Below are 10,186 nucleotides of genomic sequence, written 5' to 3'. Positions count from 1 at the left end.
GTGTGATGTCTGAAATGATCTACAGATTTCTGCAAAATGAGATGTGTTTGCTAGTGTCTTGTATAAAAAGTGTCATAGTACACCAACTTTCTTTAGTAGGAAGAATTTGAATCTCTGTTATAGGAAATATTTGCAATTTTATTCTCTTGCCACTTATCCCTTCTGTCTTGCACTGCAATCCTATAATATACTTTTGCTCAGTAGTAAATCCCAATGAATTTATTAGGGCTTATTTCCAGGTAAGTGATTATAGGATTCAGCTGTCCTCTCATTCTGTGTGAGTGGAACAATTTGATATCGCAATGTAATGGTTCAATAGTGTAGCTAATTATTTGTAAGCTAACAGTAAAAGACATCCCTACATGTTCAAGCATATCAATGAGGCAGGAAATAACTACCATAAGAATCTAGTCTGTGCCCAGCACATGCAGGAGGGGGTTAAACAAGAGGGGAAGGAGAAGCATGCACTGAGAGGCAGAATTCAGTGGAGCAGGCAACCTCAAAACCTCATCAGTTTCACTGATACACATTTTGTGATGAAACATGTTTAAACATGTTTCTTTATAAAAATAGGGTTTAAAGCAAATCCCCAGTTTATTTTTTATTAAATTTATATCCCACCCTTCCAGAAGGAGGCCAGGGCAGTAAACAAAAACACTAAAAGCACTTTAAAACGTTTAAAAAACAAGAGACTTTAAAACATTTTTAAAAAAATCTTAAAAACATCTTTAAAAAAAACTTTAAAAGCAATTCCAGCTTCTTCCAAAATACATTTCTTAAGATGACAGTCGGTTGTGATCACAAGCTTTCCATTTGGATAGGCGAAAAACTGTAAATGCTGTCTTTTGTGGGAAAATTTAGCACATGCTCTTTCTCCTTGAATTGCCTCATTGTGATGGGAGGGGGCACCTGCTCAAATTCAGTTTCCTGTGCAACTATTAAAGGAAGCCCTTGTTCCTATGCTAAAACTGGGAAATGACAAGCCTGCTTTCCAATTCTGCTGCAGTATGATTTAAATAAGATTCTGTCTTACTGTAAATGGTTCTCAGCTGGGGTGGCCAGATATAAAAGAACTAGAGACTATTTTTAATGCTGAACCTTTACTCCAGATGTTGTTGAACTACAACTCCCATCAGCCTTAGCAAGCATAGACAGTGGACATGTATGATGAAAGTTGTGTTTCAGCAACACCTGGAGGGCCAAAGATTCCCTTACACTTGCTTTAACAGAAGCAGGAATGTTTGTGTGACAAGCTACACCTGATGAAATTTCTTCCGTACAATTATTGAAGGTGCGCAAGACTGGTTCTCTCTTAAATCTGGCCCCTGTACTCTCAGCCCATGTAATGGACTCTACAAGGGCAGTGTTTACACAGCAACACATTGCTGGTGTATGAGGGCTACGCACATAGGCACGTGGTTTTAAACATGCTGAGTGCCACAGAATCCTGCATGAAGTCTTTGTTTTTGTGCACCCAAGATCTCATTCAAATCAGGCCAATATAATGATTAAATGTGTTAATGGTATAAAACAAGATTGGAGCTTTGGAAACTAGCAAAATGTGTTAGTATAATCTCAGGCTGGTAAGAGAAGCAAACAGTTCTGTGAATCTCCAAAGGGTCATGATTTTCTTCATACGAAAGTCTTTCTAATATTACCCTTTTTGATTAAAAACATTTGTCAAATGTGTACTTGATAGAGTATAGGCTGATTATAGGTCACGGTAATGTCGTCTTTCAAAATTGCAAGCAAGATACAGGGGGGTTTTAAAGAAAGAAAACAAGGTTATTCTAACTTTCTATGTAGCTAAGCATTTTCCTGTTACAGTTGTCTTTTCTATGCTGCCATACAAAAATGCCAAATGACTTGTGGTTGGTGGGCTTTATTTTAAAAGAGCAAATCAATTATTCACATGAGCATTGTCTGATTCTGTGGCCTGTGTGCTCTGTGGTTCTTGTTAGTGTGTGACCTGCGCTCCTTTTGTGCCATAATCTAGTAGATGTGGATGCTGCCATTTTTGTGCCTTTTAACCAGCCCACCACTGCCCACATGCACTTGTTCTGTCATCTGCAGAATTAGTAACCCTGGTTATTTGCAGTTACTGTTTTTTGACAAATTATGAGTGATACAGGAATGTTTGCAGACTTAACGTTACAACCAATCCCAGTAATACTCTATTGGCAATCCTAGGACTATGATCTACTGGAGACCAAAAAGGAGACACAGTCTCTATTCTGGGCTTTCAGTTTATGCACATGATTCTAAATCCTGCTAGGAGCCTGTCCCCAGCTGGGAGCCTTGTGTGTTCGTGGAGCTCATTTGTCCACGTGCTTTAGAATCCTGAATAATCATCAGCACAGGAGGTTTTCCTCTACAGCATACTTTGGAACTGTGTCATAAGCAGGGTAGCCAGCACATGGGATTTAGAATCACATGAGGAACTGAACACCCTAAACAGGGCTGCAGTAAATGCCACCACATCAATTGATGGGTATATACTAAGGGCTCTTTCAAATGTTACTGTTTTAATGGGTACACATTACAGATATATGTTGTGTGTCCCTGCTAATGCCGCAACATTTGAGGTGCATAGGTAGAACAAGAAGGATAGGTTAAAGGCCCCCATGGCTCATCTGTGAGCCAATTGACAACAGCCAATTTTAGAAGTAAATTTCAAATACTTTAAAGGAAGCATTCAGAGTAAGAATACTTGGCAAAAACAGTTGACATGGCTCTGTTGATATAATGGGAGTTAACATCTTCCCAAGAGCAGGTGCAAAGCCATGAAACTTGGATGCTTGGTAGACTTTTAAATAGGGTTTCCTGTGGAGGTTACCCAGCTTTGTGGACTGAACTGGTTATTAGGAGTTCATAACTCTTGGGTGGTATTTAATGCTAGTCCTACTCAGAGTAGACTTACTGAAGTTACTAGACCTGGCCAATCAAGGTTTATTAATTTCATTGGGTATACTTCATTGATTACAACCTTTATTTCTCAAGGGTCATTTGTTTCCACCTGATAATCTGAGCGGTAGGTGAACGAAAACACTAGAAATATGTTTGACGTTAAGGCAAGCCCACTTGTCAATTTCTACCCAAAATCATATCCAAAGAATGCCTGCTCTGGAAAACACTTTTCTCAGTGAAGGATTCTTGTGGTTTTCCCTTCAGTGGGAAAAGAAAAGGCATGAAATCAGTAGAATAATGAAAGTGGCTTGCCATTTTAAAAATGACAAGCTTGGCTGTTTCTTTGGGTCTTTTTCAGAAACACTCAAATATTGCAGGTTTTGATGGTGGGAACAAATCTCCCATTAGTTCAAGTGAACTGGTTTGCGAGGAAGAGCCTTAAGACAGCTGGAGAAGGAATGGGAGAGGAGTGTCACTGAGCTCTTTAAGGGTTCCAGATCCAGTTCTACGTAGACATCTGACACCAGTAAGCAGGAACATGACCAAATCAATGCCTCGGTGAAGCCCCAGCTCAAGTTGTAGTTGCTGCCTTTTGAGTCACCAAATTGCATTGGCCTTAATCCTATACTTTCTGGCCACTCCAACTTTTTGTCTTAACTGGTGTGGGATCAGTCTCTCTCCCTCTCAGACCAAAATCTTTAGTCCTTTTTTGGGGCTAGTTTGTTAGCTGCTTTTGGGCCTTGCCATTGTTTGAACAAGTCAGTTGGCTTCATGGACTGACCGACTGACATATTTTATTGAAAACTGGATTGGGATGGTTTGTTTGGGCCATTTGCTGCTTTTAAACAGAGAAATTGGACCCAGCAGATTACTGCCTCATTCTATGGCAAAAATAATAATAAAAAATTATGTGTAAACCAAACAAAGCCTCAATAGATATTAGTGCAGAGTATTTACTGCCTCTTGTCTTCTATGTCTGTCGCTGTCATATGGTCCTCCCCAGTGTGTCACCGACAAATTCAGCTTGAACGTGGGAGGCCATTGTTGTCCATAGGCAAGTTTTTTAAAATCTAATTGTAAATAAAAAGATACAAAAATGTGGCCCATTTCTTTGGCTTCTGGCATGTTTTGCGTCTTCAGCTGTGCCAAGTCATGAGCTTTGGGGTGCAAAGGAGTGGAAAAGAAGTGACTGTGTGTATGTGGTTGGTTTCTGCTCTTGAATGTCACAGTCCTAAAGATGTGAATACTCGTGGCCAGTGTTTGGAAGGTCTTGGGTGATTGGTAGCAGCCCATTCACTGGACACCACTTTTGCCTTTCTTAACTTACTCATTGCTGGTGGTGGGCAGGTGTGCACATGCACCCATCCTTTGTGACCAGTGCATGAAGCTGCCTTGCTAAATGACAGTAGAGTAGCTCAAGTATACAGTAAATTGCTTGAGATGTTCTCCACATTTGACTTTGTGCAAACAGGACAGTAGCTAGAAACCTTGTAGTAAGGGGAGAGATTATTTATTTATTATTTGATTTCTATCCCGCCCTTCTTCCCAGCAGGAGTGCAGGGCAGAAATGATTGCAGAATGGCCAGATGATAAATCTAAGGTAGCCTAATGTGTTTTAAGAAGTAATACAATTAAGTCAGTGGATTTTGGACTTCATGCTTTCCCTTAATCCCTTACAAGTAAAAGGCCTAAAAGACATGCAGTGCTATCCCAGGCACACCTATTTGAAGTAAGTCCTATTGAGCCTAATGGTACTTACTTCATGGTACATTGTGTAAGCTTGCAGCCTTCCTTTGCTTTAATTAAAGCTGAAGCATTCAGGGAAAGAGGCTGGAATATCCCTAAGGATGTAAGAGTCCCACCCCCTGTCGTTACAATCTTTGTTTTAGTTCTCCTGCCACTTGTCTTCCTGAGGCAATAGCGGCCATATAGTGGGTGTGATGCATGAGGGTCCTCAGGCTCAAAGGGGCCATCAAACTCTAATGACCATCTACAATAATTGTATATGTGGCAGATACATGATAATTTTGGTTAGTTTTTCTCTGATCATAACATTTCATCTCTGATCAGAAGGTATTTATTTGGATACTGGTATCCAAACGGGAGGGGTGGAGTCCCAAAATGTATTTTGCCCACAACACAGTGTGGCTGCCACTGTCCTGGGGTGGGGGGAACTTGCTGACTACTGAAGGCATTTAAGATACCAATAAAGCTGCTAATTATGCCAGGGATAACTCTTCCTGATTTCCCTAGGAACAGGATTTTATGGTCTATAGCTTCCACACAGCAGACTCATTTGCCCAAGTTTTCTGTTGTGAGGGAAATGCAGCAAAAACGCTGAAGCCAGCTACTCAAAATTGGTTCAGGTCATCCCAGGCAAGCCATGGGTCCATCCCCAAATAATGGGTGCAATATACACTGTGGTGAAATACAGCTTCCCACTGGCCATGGGAAGCCATAAGCACCTAAACCAAATGCTGTCGAACTCCCCACTCTCTGGAACTCTCCCAACCAACATTGGCTATGGTCAGGGTTGGTGGGAGTGGCATTGTAGAATACCAAAGTGGCCCATAGTTCCATTTCCCACAATGCCCAAAATGTATCATCACTCTAGGGCAGGTATGGAGAACATTTGGTCCTCCAGATTTTACTGAATACAACTCTCATGATGCCTGGCCATTGGCCATGCTTGCTGGGGCTGATACATTTGTAGTTCAGTATCTGGAGAGCTAAAGGTTTCCCACATCTGCTCCAGGGCATTGTGGGGGAGTTAAATGGCAGCTCCAGCAGAGCACTGCTGCTGCAAACATCTGGTAGGGCAGCCAGAGGATATTTGCTAAGGATACTTTCAAACCTGAAACTGACTTTGCCTCCTAATGTGGGGGGTCATGCTGGGCATGTTGGACCAGTGCTTGTCCTGGTAAAAATCAGGCAAGAGAAAATAGTTCCTTTCCTGACTGGGATTCTCAGTGAAGCATTCAAGATCAGATGCCAGGTAGCCTCAAAATATAACTGGTCTCCAAATGCGGATGACCCCATCTTCTGCAGCCTATTTTGAGACTTCCCTTTTGGGTTGGATCAGTCACAGGGCCCCTACAAGCAGACTTGGGAGTGTATCATATGCCCAGTGTTCCATGTGTCAGCCTGCTGTGCTAATACAAATGTTTTGCAATCACAATAATGGATGGTGACATTTGAGTAGCCCACCTGGATAAATTGCACAGTGCCACAGGGATTTAATTAGACTGCCTAGTGCAGCCTTTGCCAACTTGGTGCCCTCCAGATATTTCAGGCTACCCCTTCCATCAGCCAGAGACAACACATCTACACTGGCAGGTGCTGTTGGGAGTTGGGGTCTAAAAAATCTGAAGGGCACCAGATTGGTGAAGACTGGCCTAGTGCAAGCAACAGACTATCTCATCTGATTATGGATATGACCCAGCAACAGTTAAGCTGGATTTCAGCAGGAGTGTAAAATGTGTGCTGAAATCAATGGGCCTTTTAAATGTTTTCTTTAGACTGGATTGTGTCTTACCTTAACTTTTATGTCTTGGATGCCATGAATTGTGCAAGGGACATTTCTGTAACTAGGACTTATTTTCACGACTGCTTCCCACATCCTACCTTGATCTCTATAGTACAGAGCCTGGGAGAACAGGAAATGGCTTCAGGGTAAGGAAATTGCATTTTGCCTTGGAATAGCATGCAAACAAGCCAGCTATGCAGACTGCGCAGGCTCTTTGTTGCTCAGTCCTCTTATTGAAAGCCAACTGGATGCTTTCAAGATGGTGGTGGTCTAATTAACCTACTCAACACAGGTCAAAGTCATTTTCACAAGTGATATTAGGAGCACCTTTTGCCCCTTACACAATTTGCCACTCTTACAATCACTGTTATAAAGTCTATTGCATAATGGACACTGATTTTAATATTTTGATTGAGGGCAATGTTTGATGCAGCATTTCAGTCACTTGTGAACACAGATGGCCTGATCCTAATCCAGCTAAATTGCATTTATTTTGTTCCAAATAAGTCAGTTTAGGACTGCAGTCAAATGAACAGGCCATAGTGTTGGTGATGAGGGGTTTCTTCCCAAAGCAAATATTAGTCTCAGAGAGACCTTCCTCAGTTTCATAGAAGGGGAGGAAAGCAATAAACTTCCCTTCCATGCCTGCTATGAGCCCAATAATTAGCACCCCCCACACTAATATGCCTAAAATACATTAGATGCTATATATAACAAAATGCCATCTGTGCTCCCATGTCCACATGATAAAAGTCATGGTCCCATAATTATGGTGTTCTATTTGCCTGGAGACTTGCTTGAACATCAGTGGTGCAAGGTATTTCTCCCAGGGCTAGCTTTTAGGCAAGAGGTCATAAGTTAGTGGCACATCACATTCTTTAGCTGTACTTTAAATCAAAGGACATTTAACTTGTAGGTTAGCCCTAGGAGTATTTCCAAGCTTCCTTGGGAAAGCATTGTTCAAGAATTAGGGCATATACAGTCCTAAGAGGGACAATCCTGAATGTACATCCTTATGTACACAAAATAGCACCATCTACACACAAGATGGAAGCATGTGCAGGCCTGGGGGGGGATCCCCAAGTTTTGGAGAAGTACAAAGTAGCTTTAGAAAACAGCCAATGGGGGGACCCAAAAACAGACCAATGAGGACTGGGTATGCTCAGTAGGGACAGAATACTGACTGTTCGGGAAGGAACAGAAAACTGTAATGGGGAGGAGCATTCTGAGAGTCTGGCTGGACAGGAGCACTCAGCTCTTCAACATTTTGTTGCAACACCCACTGGTAACTACTATTACCCCTCCCGATGAGAACTAACCTGGTGGGGTGACATTTTCAAATGCAGACTAGACATGGAAGGGTGCATGAAGGAGTCACATGCTTTCATCAACCTGAATGTATTGCGGGAGACTAGAGGTAATTAAGTCTGAAAGCAACTGAACCTACCGGTGCTGCTGAAATGAAATAGTTTCACCATTAAATTACTAGGGGTATAGAATGCAGGTTTTAAAAGATGGGGAAAGCACAGCCAAATCTTGAGGGTGCTCTCTTGACTACTAAGCCTGCAGGCAGGAACTGGTGTTGCTATTTTTAAAAAAATTGTTTGATGCATACAAACAAGAAGGTGCTTAATTTTTTTTTTAAAGCCACCAATAGAATGCCATCCTGTGTATCCATGTGTGCATGATTAAAGAGATGTGGGAAGGTGGTCCTATAATTATGCTCCTCCACTTGCCAGGATAAACAGTGGTAATAAAATATCAATTAAATACATACAGAGAGCCAGTGTGGCGTAGTGGTTAAGGTGTTGGACTACGACCTGGGAGACCAGGGTTCAAATCCCCACATAGCCATGAAGCTCACAGGGTGACCTTGGGCCAATCACTGCCTCTCAGCCTCATGAAAACCCTATTCATAGAGTCGCCATAATTGACTTGAAGGCAGTACATTTACATTTAAATACAGTCAGCTTTGAGAACACAAAATCGCCATCACAACCTATTATTTTATCCCCCAGGCATCTGCAATCCAGTTTGAGAATAAGGGGAATGGTAGAAATGCACCCTCTTTCTTCTTCAGATACAATTGGACTAGGAGCATTAATTTCTAATCACTGTTTAGGATTAAAGATTGTTGAGCCACGCTGAAAATCCATTTCAAGTGCGATTGTATGGATTAATCCGTATTGCCATCACTTAATGTTTGCAACAGGACATATTCCAGCTAAGACAGATCTTTTGGCTTCAGAGGAAAAGTTGCTGGATGAATCAGTATACAAACGGTCCCCAAACTGAAGTCCGACAAGGTACATTAACACATTCTAGGATTCCTAGCTTTAGCCACTGCTATTGTCTTCCCATTTCTTCTCATTGCCCATCAGACTAAGAGAGTGCCATCCTTCTTTGTTCCTGCAGGAAAAGCTCTGGTCAACACCTTAGTAATCTTTCAACTTGATAACTTCAGTATCCTCTCTGGTCTTCATTTCTCTCATCTTGATCTGCTCACATTGTTTCAACAGCCTGCTCTCGTAATTGTGTGCCCAAGTATACCCAATGCAATGTCCCCTCCTTAAATCCCTAGACTGCCTGTGTACTCCTGGATCTTACACAAACTTCTTGTTCTTACCTTCAATACATGGCCTTACTGCCCATCCCCTGGCTATGACCTTCACTTGCCAAGCTCCATCTTCAGCCATCTGAAGGTCCTGCTTCCTGAAACATTTTCTCCCTTGTTGCCCCTTATGCTTGGAACCAAATCTCAGAAAGCTTCCAGGAGACCATCACCATCCTTTTAAAAAAATCCCTCTTCAAAACTCGCCCTTCCTGCGAAATCTGGGGGCAGAGAAAATCTAATCCCAATACCTTACTGCAGCAGGACCAAGCTTTTCTTTGTGGACCACTTGAAAATTGCAAAGGGTCTCAAAAGACCAGGTAAACGTTTTGTCGTTTTACACATCAAAGCACATACATAACTCCTATTTTAAGAACTATAATCTTGCCTTCTAATGTTACGTGTCTATTCTTTTATGGAAAGTTCTATGAATTTGATCTGTCATTTAAAAAACTCCAAGATATCCATAACTGTTCTGCCAGAGTAGTATAATGGTTAGAGTGTTGAACTCAGACCTGGGAGACCAGGGTTCTAATCCCCCACTGAGCCATGAAACTCTCTGGGTGACCTTGGGCCAGTCACAATCTCTCAGCCTAACCTATCTCACAGGGTTGTGAGAATAAAATGGAGGGAGAAGGGAAGCATGTATGCCACCTTGAGTTCCTTGGAGGAAAGGTGGGATATAAATCTAATAATGAATAAGATAAATAAACCAGTTTGCACACCACCGAAATGTTCAGACCACAGTTTGAGAACCTTGATGTTACTCTATCTTAGCTTGAGCACATACACCTGAAACTGCAGTTGTTTTACCCTCCATCTCTCTCACCTTCCTGTTTTCCCTGTGTCAGACTTTTAAGATTACAACTTTGGGGATGGAACCTGACCTCTTGTACTCTGTAAAGCGCAAGGCACACTGATGGTACTATATTAAGAATGTATAATATGGAGACCTTGGGGAGCCACGTAGTTTCTAAATAGTTTATTCATGGCAAAATGTTAGTTATGCAAACATACAGCATTTTTCATTATGCAAGCACTTCAAAGCAGTAGACCACCCTTATTTTATGGAAGCTGGAAACTGAGTCACAGTTATATAAAAACAGCTAGGATAAAACTGTGGCCTCCACCTAAAGGAGGTA

This window comes from Rhineura floridana, chromosome 6 (assembly GCF_030035675.1).
Source record: "Rhineura floridana isolate rRhiFlo1 chromosome 6, rRhiFlo1.hap2, whole genome shotgun sequence".
Classification (NCBI taxonomy): domain Eukaryota; kingdom Metazoa; phylum Chordata; class Lepidosauria; order Squamata; family Rhineuridae; genus Rhineura; species Rhineura floridana.
Note: the sequence above shows the minus strand (reverse complement) of the source record.